General features: G+C 41.7%; 1 non-coding gene across 1 annotated transcript; it reads left to right on the top strand.

Moving 5' to 3' along the window:
- The first annotated feature begins 826 nt into the window (after positions 1-826).
- On the top strand, positions 827-948 carry LOC116572571. The gene has a single exon (XR_004278419.1). It is a non-coding gene; the product is annotated as a U6atac minor spliceosomal RNA (small nuclear RNA).
- The last annotated feature ends 9,698 nt before the right edge of the window (positions 949-10,646 follow it).

Genomic DNA, 10,646 nt, shown 5'->3' on the forward strand with positions numbered 1-10,646 from the left:
TAGAAGCAGTGAGTTATTCCCTTCCGAGAGTACTTCCTTGAGAGATTTCCTGAAATGAATGAGATATCTTACTGAATGGGCTTAGACATCTGTATCCATATTAAAACTTCTGGGAGGCTTTGACCGAAGGTCTGTCCCAGCAACACAGAATCATGTGGTGGGTTAGAACAAAGACCAGGAGGACAAAGAACCCAGGTTTAAGTCCCAGCTGTACAAGAGGCAAAGTTGTGTGATGTTCGCAAGTTTTGTTTACCCTCTCCTTGCCTCATTTCCTCACCTATAAAATGAGAATGAAAGTCATGTCATAGGGCTTTTGTGAAGGTTAAATTAATTGATATGTGTAAAGTGTGCTGACAACTTGTATTATGTGTCCTTTTATATGGATTTCTTCTGTGTTCTTTTAAGTTTTTTAGAAATAAGGAATAAAATTTGGGGTAGGTTATGATTCTGAAAACTGAACTCTTCCGTTGTCCATGTGTACCGAACATAATTCCATGAAAATGCACAAGATCCACAAGGGTAAGGACCTTTTATTTGTTCATCGATGATTCCCAAGCGTTAGAAACAGCTAGTCTATCGTAGATGTTCAATAAATTAAAAAATTAAAATGTCCAATTGTCTCACATTTTGATGAACAAATAGCTGTACATAGAATGATTCTTGTTTGTAATTATATCATTAATGATAATTGATTGTGGGATCATGGTAATTCTATTCAGTCTTAAATAAAGGCTTTCTTGGTCATAACCAGAACACTTAAAGTACAAGTTCTGGAAGTCAAGAAATAGGTCCAAATTTCTTTCTCTTGCTTTTTTAAACATCTGTGCTGGAGTGTGAAAGGAGACAAGGTTAGCACTCCCCTGACAGCGAAGGAAGAAGACCTCAGGCCTGACAACGCACATACCCGTAAGGCATTGCCACCTACTCTGTGGCGTCTAACCATTTTTTAAGAAACAAAAGAAATGAGGGCCCCTGGGTGGCGCAGTCGGTTAAGTAGTAAGAGAGTGTGAGAGAATCCAAGCAGAGGGAGGGGCAAAAGGAGAGGGAGAAGCAGGCTCCCTGGTGAGCAAGGAGCCCGATGCAGGTCTTAATCCCAGGATCCCAGGATCACACCTAACAGACTGAGTCACACAGGCCCTCCACTCTTGCCATTTTAAACATGGGGCTGATTCATTTGGTAGAGTGTAAACATTATGGGCCACAATCCAGATGTAGAGCTAGCTTACAGTAAAAAGGCTTAAGAATTTTTATTTGAATAGTAATAAAAGAAATCAGTATATAATCTGAACACTATAAACCATGTATCAGTTATCAAATGGTCAAGGAGTAACCTTGCATCAGTGTTTTGGTAGATCCTGGCATAGGTTTACAATGTGTGGTTTTCTACTATGATTCCATGACTGAAATCTATCCCAACTGGATTATGGCTGTTCCCCGATCCCTCCTAGTTCTTGATGAATTCTATTTCACCCCACCCACAATGCCAAGGGAATTATGTGTTTCCAAGTAAAATTAAATAATAAGTTTGAAAAATCAGAAGTTAAATGTATAAATTGTATGGAACTTTTCCCATGGAACCTTTGAAAATTCTCATATAATACCACAAATTAACATTTCACAGTTGCCTGAACAATCATCTTAATGTAGTTAACACAGAGATGTTTGTCCCTGAGCAAGGGTCAAGGTACAGACTGGGACATCTTTGGAAATATAAGGAAGCCGCTCAAAAATATTTCTAATTCTTTGACTCAACTCTGTGGGTTTCTGTAGGAACCCATCATTATTCAGGCATTTAGCATAATGGTTACAAGAACAAGCTTTGGAATAAAAAAAGATCTAGGTTTACTTTTTCTTTTTTTTAAGATTTTATTTATTTATTTGACAGACAGAGATCACAAGTAGGCAGAGAGGCAGGCAGAGAGAGAGAGGAGGAGGAAGCAGGCTCCCTGCTGAGCAGAGAGCCTGTCACGGGGCTGGATCCCAGGACCCTGAGACCACGACCTGAGCCGAAAGCAGAGGCTTTAACCCACTGAGCCACCCAGGTGCCCCTAGGTTTACTTTTTCATTTAATGTTGCTTGAACCAATTATTTATACTCTCTAGAATTCACTCTACCTATCTGCAAAAGATGTTAATCCCACTTTGTAGAGCTACTGTAAGGGTTAAATGAGATAATGTATTTAAAAAACATGTTATTATTAATAATCACACCTGACCACTCATCCTATGTATCAGTTTATCCAAAAAATATTTAAGGAGGACCAAATATGTGCAAGGTACTGAGTTCTATCCTAGTGATGCCAACAGGGATTCCTCTGACTGTAGAAGGAAATGAACTTTTAAGGAAATGGCACAATCATGTATGTCAGGTAGTTTGATGTAAGCCTACCATGTATTCAAGGAGAGCACAAAACTTCAATTCTATCCCAGGAGCTGGGATCATAAAGACGCTAACTCTATCAGTGTTCCAGCAGGGGAGAGATGGCACACTCCAAGGTATCAATGAGAAGAATTTACTGTAAAGACTGTTTACAGAGGTTGGGGTGCCTGGGTGGCTCAGTGTGTTAAAGCCTCTGCCTTCGGCTCAGGTCACGATCCCAGGGTTCTGGAATCGAGCCCCACATCGGGCTGTCTGCTCAGCGGGGAGTCTGCTTCCCTTCCTCTCTCTCTGCCTGCCTCTCTGCCTACTTGTGATCTCTGTCAAATAAATAAATAATTTTTTTTAAAAAAAGACTATTTACAGAGGTATGGGCAGGGTTAAGAGAATCAACAAGGATGACGAAGGTCTCCAGGATGAGCAAGAGTGGGAGGAAGCATTAAACCCGTAGACCGGTTTCGTTTCCAGTATTCAAGTGAGTGCGAGCCGTGGCGGTGGGAAGCACGGCATGGGGAGAAGAGCAAAGCCACTACCAAACCACAGACCAGCAGGGATGAAAGCATGCAAAAGCGGAGGGAATAAATATCCAGACCTCTCCTCCTGCCCTCTAATCTTCCAGTCCACGGGGTCTCCCACCGGCCAACTTCAAGGGCAGGCTGGAGCTCCGAGGAGCTCGGCGAGGGAGGAGACGTCCCCCATCAGCCCTGGGACAGAAAGCTGGGTGGGAAAGGCCGAGGAGCAGAACTGGAGCCGCCGATAGACGAGAACCAGCACATTCACAGCTGATAGGAGCCTGGAAACGGGAGCAGGTGTGGCTGAGTTAGGAGGGCATGTCAACAGAGAGCGCAACAAAAACAAAAACACAAACGTGTGAAAGGACGGAACAAAACACGGCACGTCAGTGGAATCGGAGGGCGGACTGCAAGGCCAGAGATGAAGGAGAAGTCAAATCTTGGAGGCCCTGGTACATCTTGCCAAGGCACTTAGACCATATTCTTCTACAGGACAAATAACAGCCTGTGTCTCCCGAAGGACAAAAGGAATCTACTGCTAGTTAAGTCCATGTCTGTGTGTGCATATATGCTTGTGTGTATGATGAGAACAGATCATACTGAGAATTTTTGTCTATTTCCTTCTTTGAGACTCTTGTGAACCAACTGCTAATACAACTACATATGTTACAGAGGACACCGTATCATTCCTAATTGTTTTACGGTAATATATTTAGTTACACACTAAATTAACACTAATTGAAGTTGGAAGAGATTCAGAAAGCAATTAAATATTATTTGGAATCGAATGGTAGGGCAGGATATGTTGTTCTCTCAATACAGAACTCGTGTTGAATGATTGCACTGAGTTAAACTGACATTTTTCCCCCTGAATTCCAGCAAGTAATTCAGTCCCCTTCACCTTTTCCAAATCACATGGTAAGAAAAGAAAAGATGCTAATGTAAGTATGTTTCCTTATTTAGATTTGACCTTGCATTAGCTATTTAAACTAAAAGCCAAATTAATCTTACGGTGAAGCCTACAAACTCCAAATCACATATAATGAATCATCTGTTTTGCTCTTTTCCTAATCTCGTCTGTGGAAATACAAGAGAAGTACTCAGAAGCTTGTTCGAAGAGCAAATTAAAAAATAGTTTTTCAAATGAGCTCTTATACACTGTACCTATTTTTTTTTCAATCCTGTTTATGTCTTTTGTGTAAAAAGAGAGATAGAAAAATACACTAATTTTCCTTGCATCTAAATACACGTTACAATTCGGAGCAGATACTTTTGGAATTTTTGTTTACTGTTGGGACTCACCGTCTGGGGCCACAGAGTTCTGGGCCACAGAGCAACATTTAACCCTTAACTTCAGCTCCACTGGCTACTAAAACCTGAACTAAAAATCAAACTGATTTCTGGATGTTTCTGTAAGTATGTTGTATGTTATAATTTAGGAGATTATCAAATTAAAACCAACTACCTGACTTATTTTGGCCTAAGTCGATTATTATTTTTTGAGGTTTTAAAGGCAGTAGACTAGCTTAATTCATAGGAAATATGTGATGGTATACAAAATTCTGTTTACCTTAGACAGATGCTGGAATTGAATATAATTAGGTCTTAATTAATTTGTTGCATATTAAAATAAGTGTGTGGCTTAGAACTCCAACCTGGTAATTTATCTATTCAAAGATTTCTTGAGGGTTTGGCAGGAATCAGAGAAATAATTAAGTTACTACAGGTCTCTAGTGTACAATGAGAATTTCAGAGGAAGATTTGCTCCCTCTCATGAGGGAGACTTTCTGGAGGGAAAAGAACTAAGGATTATAACTCAGAGGAAATGACTGCCTCAGAGGCGAAAAGGGAAGATTTTACTTCAAAAGGAAGATGGTTTAGAAAAAGACCAGCTTCTCTGAAGCCTAAAAGAAGAAGCAGACCACAGACATTGGAACTTGTAGCTCATTTATTTATTCGAGAGAGAGAGAGAATGCGCCCAAGTGCGGGAGAGGGGCAGGGGGAGAGGGAGAAGCAGACTCCCTGCTGAGCAGGGAGCCCCATGCGGGGCTCCATCCCAGGGTCTCCATCCCAGGACCCAGGATCATGACCTGAGAGGAATGCAGCTGCTTAACCACTTAACTGATGAGCCACCCAGGCGCCCCACAGAGCTCATTTTTTAAATATTAAAGTATTTAATCCAACAGTTACAAAATACTTAATTACATTTTAGACAGAGGGATACTTCTATCCCTTGAAGACTATTAAGTCTATTGAGAGGGGTCAAATCGTTTTAAAAAGAAGTGTGAAACTTTAAAATTTTACTCATACTGTGGGAAAAAAGCGGAGTGTGCTGGAGTGCTGGAAGGAAGTTTGCAGGGAAGAGATGACTCTTGAGCTGAGTCTTGAAAGAGGAGAAATGGCTTGCAGAGCAGAGAGGAGTCAGCTACTTACGCTGGGAATTTTCAGTGGGAGAACCGTGAATTCAGTGTGCTGGGAAGGTAGAGTGAGTCAGGGAAAACCATGTCAGAACAGGCTGGAGAATGGTCCTGATGCAGCCTGCCAAAGAATGTCAACATCATTTCATCCACGCAGGTGGGTCACTGGGGATTTTAGGGAGAACGGGGATTTACAACAATTTGCCTATTTATCCAGAAATAGCTTCTGGAGCCATGTGGTCACTTAATTAAAGGGAGTAAGTCAGGAAGGATCTTAGTAAATGATGCACAGTCGTCATAAATGATATCAACTTGGAATATTCACAATTAATTGATCATTATTAAGGAATAACTCTTCTCTCAAATAAATAAATGAGCTATGAGTTCCCATGTCTGTGGTCTGCTTCTTCCGTAGGCTTCAGAGACAGTGGGAGGCAGCCAGTTATATAGCCTGAGTATAATTGCTGGTTGTGTGTGTGTGTGTGTGTGTGTGTGTGTGCACGGACACACACAAAAGGTCTAAGCTGGTAACACTAACACTCTTCTTCCACTGCCCATTCCATATTCCTCTTACTCTCTGCCAGCATCTCAGTCTGACGGCCATCTTAACCCGGTAGGGTGACCCAAACCTTCATTTCTTCAAAGGATATGAGCCTTTGGTGTCTTGCCTTTCTCAGTTATCTCAGTTTTCCACTGTAAGGCTATTGGAAAATGGAATATTAAGCCAAAGGGAGCGTGCACCCCCTAAAGTAAATGCTCTGGATTCCAGACACAGTCCTGTTCCATGGTGCAGCAGCAACCAATTTTCTCTAGCAGTCAATTCCCCAGACAGTACAGGGTCAAAATCCTATGTGTCATCTTTGAGGCCGGACCAGAGACAATTGCAAAGATGTTCTCCGGCAGACCTGTGGGCTGAAGAACTACTCTTGCCCACCAGGGGTGGGGCACAGCCTCTGGAGGGAGTTGCAGTCAGGACTCAGAGGCTCCTCCTCCACAGCCACCCCTCAGCGGGGCCCAAGAAGCTCTTCCATGTATCTGTATTCCTAGCCCAGAAGCCTCCAGCTGGATGCCTCCCTACTGGGTCAGGTCTCAGCTGAGAAATTGTTCAGGTGCCTCTGCCAAGACCTCTTTCTTAGGGGGCCCTGAACACTTTTCTCCCCTCAGACCCAGTATTCAATCCTTTCCCACCTCGAGCCTTTCCCCCCTCCTCCCCACCATACCCCCGAAAATAGCGCACTTGAGAATTGTCACCCTTTCCTGTTTAGATTCTTGCTTATACTATCACAATAAATGAATAAAGTTTTATTTATTTTCAATTTGGCTCATTGTCTTTATCGACAACCTTGACATCAGGCAGCCCTCTCTGACAATAATAATAACCTGCTCCCCTATCAGCTCTGTGACATGAGGAGGCTAAAAAGATCAAGGGAAAGTCTCTGTGTCCAATTTATTTCCTTACTTCTACCGACACAGTAACCTAAAAATCATGACACGTCCTGGGGAGGATGGAGAAAATAGTTCAGCTGTTACACTCCCATTTATTTTATCAGTTTGAGTCTTGGAAAAAATGGGCAGATCATGGTAAGTAATAGTGGTTTACCACAACCTGAACCAAGGGGGATCTCCAGTGTCGGCTTCCAGTATTGAATACACTAGAGAATGAAGCTCTTTTAGGATCCATAGGAGGACAATCAGAAGAAGTTGAAATTTAACTGAGATGGATAACCAGTTATACTCACGGTCTTGTCCTACAGAAATCCTGCCCTTTCATCATGATAGGATCTAAGAGGACCTGGACCACCTGAATATTCTGGAGGATGTCAAATCGGTCCCCTACGTTGGTGACATCATGTTAATCAAACCTGATGAGCAAGAAGCTGTAAGTTTTGTATAATAGGTAATTTTATGTGTCCACTTAACTGGACTAAAGGATGCCCAGGAAGCCAGTCAAACATTATTTCTGGGTGTGTCTGTGAGGGAGTTTCTGAAAGAGATTAGCATTTAAATTGGTGAACTAAGTAAAGCAGATGGCTGTCCCCAATGTTCGTTGGCCATCAGACAATCCATTAAGGGCAAGAAGGACAAAAAGGTGGAGGAAGAAGGGAAAATTTGCTCTATTTGCCGAGAGTTGAGACATCCACCTCCTCCTGTCTTGTTCTGTTTGATTATTTTGTATCAAAGAACACTTTTTCACCAAGAAGGTAGGTCAGTGAGCACACAACCATGGACTCCATGGCTCTTATCACATATCCAGCCTGATAAAACATTAGAGTGGTCTCTCAAAGGTGAAGCTAAGGTACCAACTTAGAGATGACATTCTTTCAGGATACAATGTTCTTCAGGATACACTAGGTACCTTAAACCAATGCCATTGTATCATTCTGTCTCCGGTAAAATATATGGGTCAGAGAATCAGGAAGAAAAAAACAGGAGTGGCCCTGTCTACCATCACTCCTAATAATTCATTTGGAGAATGCATGCTTTCCATCTCTGCAATGTTAGGCCCTGCTATGGTGTAAATGTTTGTGTCCCTTCCCTGCCCCAATTAATATGTTCAAATCCTAATGCCCAATGTGGTAGTGAGGCCTTTGGGAGATGATTAAGTCATGAGAGAACCCTTATGAATGAGATTAATGCTTTTATAAAAGAGACTCCAGAGGGCTTCCTTGCCTGTTTTCTGCCATGCAAGGACACAAGAAGCCTGCAACCTGGAACGCGCTCTCACCCAAACATGGCACCATGATCTTGAACTTCCAGCTTCTAGAACTGTGAAAAATAAATCTCTGTTGTTTATAAGCCAGTCTGTGGCATTCTGTTATAGCAGCACATACAGATTAAGAAAGACCTGTGTATCTACACATTTGATTCTCAAAGGGAATGTGATTTCACACTTTAAGAGTCCTATTAAACTTAAAGCTACTGCTGGCACGCAGTTACTTTGGGGGTTTTGTGCCAGTAGATCAGTAGGCACGAAAAGAGTTAACATACTGGAAGAGACACTTGACTCTAATCATTATAAAGGACCTGGGGTTGCTACTATATAATCTGGCATGGAAGAATATGTTTATCACTCAAGTGATCCACTGTGGCATCTCCTGCTAATCCCTTTCTATTTTTAACTATTAATAGACAAATATAGTAACCATAATCTGATAAGCTGTGCACCAGTCTGCAAATAGTGCTAGTCAGATCAATTTCGATAAAGTTAGACAAAGTTGGTGAGCCTGTAGCTACCATCCCTGCTGCTACTGCCCGTGAAACACACACTGGGCTGTCTGGAGAAAGACGCTAACTGACATTGATGGAATGAATCATCTTGTCTACCTCTTCCACCATGAATGATGGAACATTTACATGGGACAGAAATATTTTCATGCCTTTCCATTCCAAGAAATTCATCCACATACTTCTCCCCACTTTCACATTGGGACCAATATCTCAATACCTTTCTTTCAGAGTTCTTGAGTCAGTATAGAACTACTTCTCAGGCCATTTTTCCTTCCACAGAAAGTAAGCAACATAGGTATTGGTCAGGGCTGAACTGCTAGGCAGTGGGATTGTTATGCAGGAGCCATGCAGGAGTCTTTCTGTTGCAGGATACCATGAGACCCATTCACATGCTGAGCCCATATCTTCTTTCCTGTTTGTGCATTATAGAAAGGACTGAAGGAGAAAAGGAAAACCAGGAAGCAGGCACCAAGAGAGCCTGGGTCGCTGGGTCTGCTTGGGCAGTTTGTAGTGCCTTCTGGACCTACTTGGTTCTAGTTTCATATATACTAGGCATTGGCAAACAACTGCCCATGGCCCAAATCCAGCCTACCATTTGTTTTGTAGCATGCATCTTTGCAAGCTGAGAACGGTTTATACATTTTCAAATGCTTGGGGGAAATCGCAATAAGAATAATATATCTTGACATTTAAAATGAAGCAAAATTCAAATCCCAGTGTCAATAAATAAAGTTTTATTGGAACCCAGCCACAGCCATGCATTTACATATCGTTTATGGCCACTTTTGAGCTACAGCAGCAGAATGGAACAGTCGCAACAGAAACCGTATGGCCTGCAAAGCCTAAAATATTTACTATCTGGCCCTTTATAGATAAAATTTGCTGACCCCTGATATATGTTACTTCTATTTTATAATAGAATGCACTGTGCACATCCAATTTTATGGTTCAGTGAATCAGAAAGCACAAGTTTGGCAATTTGGATATCCTATGGTCAAGCATCCAATCTGTTCCAAGACCAACAGCCAGTCAAGGATCTTCTTTTCTAATGAATAGTTGTTGGCAGAATAGAATACAGCCTTATTCCAAAGCTCTAGGGTATCTGTTGTGATTCTGCTGGTGGGGCTTGCCAGATGTCATATAGCATCTCTATCTGCCACCAGCAGACAGAGCAGACCATTGGTTTTGTTTGGCCACAGGGTCCACACGGAAAGACTGCCTGAATTGCAACTGAACTATTTCAGAGCTCTTTCCTATTTCCGGTCCTACTAGAAACTCATCTTATGAGGTTACGCAAGAAATGGCCTGGTACAGCATCCCTAACTGTAGTTTATGTTGCCTCAAAAATCCAAAGAGAACCACAAAGCATGAGTGATAAAAGGTACAGCAGCCTCTCTACAAAGCAAACTCATCACCGGAGGATTCACAGCAATTTTTCCTTTCCTAATACACATTATTGATAAAACAAATCAGCTCTATAATGTTTACTTCAAAAATATTAACACTAGTGTGACCTATCTTTTGTGGTCCTAATTGTGTAATTCTACACCCAGAGTTGAATTATTGGTAGAATGACAATACCATTGTACTGCGGGGCAGGAGGGAAAACCGTTGACTCTGCTCCAGAAGAGAACTAAGATTCCTCTTTGGAATTTCCCCCAAACTTTCTTGGTGACTATAATGTCCGAGTGGATGACCAAGAGAAAAGGCAAGAATACTGCCCAAGCAGTTCCTGTTTGATAGGGCACCTGCAAAACACGGGGTTCCTCTCTACTGAAGGGATTTTCCTTCTATAACGAACAGGGAGGTTGCTAATTCAGAGTTTACTCTTATTTTTACCCTAAGACTTATAGAAGCTGTTCCACCATTTTACCACCTGATATCTGGTGTGTGTAACTTACAAATTTCCATTTCTGTCATTTAAGCAACTAGCCCATTCCATTTCTTTTAGTACTTTTTTCTACAGGACTAAAGGTTCAGAAGGAACTTTTATAAGAAGAAACTTATAAAGGAAATTTGCAAAGGACAATGTAGCCAGGCATGTGACTTAAAGGTTACCTTGAAAATATTTGTCTTCGTTCGTCTCTTGAAAGACCATATTTCCTTAACTTTC

This window comes from Mustela erminea, chromosome 13 (genome assembly GCF_009829155.1).
Source record: "Mustela erminea isolate mMusErm1 chromosome 13, mMusErm1.Pri, whole genome shotgun sequence".
In the NCBI taxonomy this organism is placed as follows: domain Eukaryota; kingdom Metazoa; phylum Chordata; class Mammalia; order Carnivora; family Mustelidae; genus Mustela; species Mustela erminea.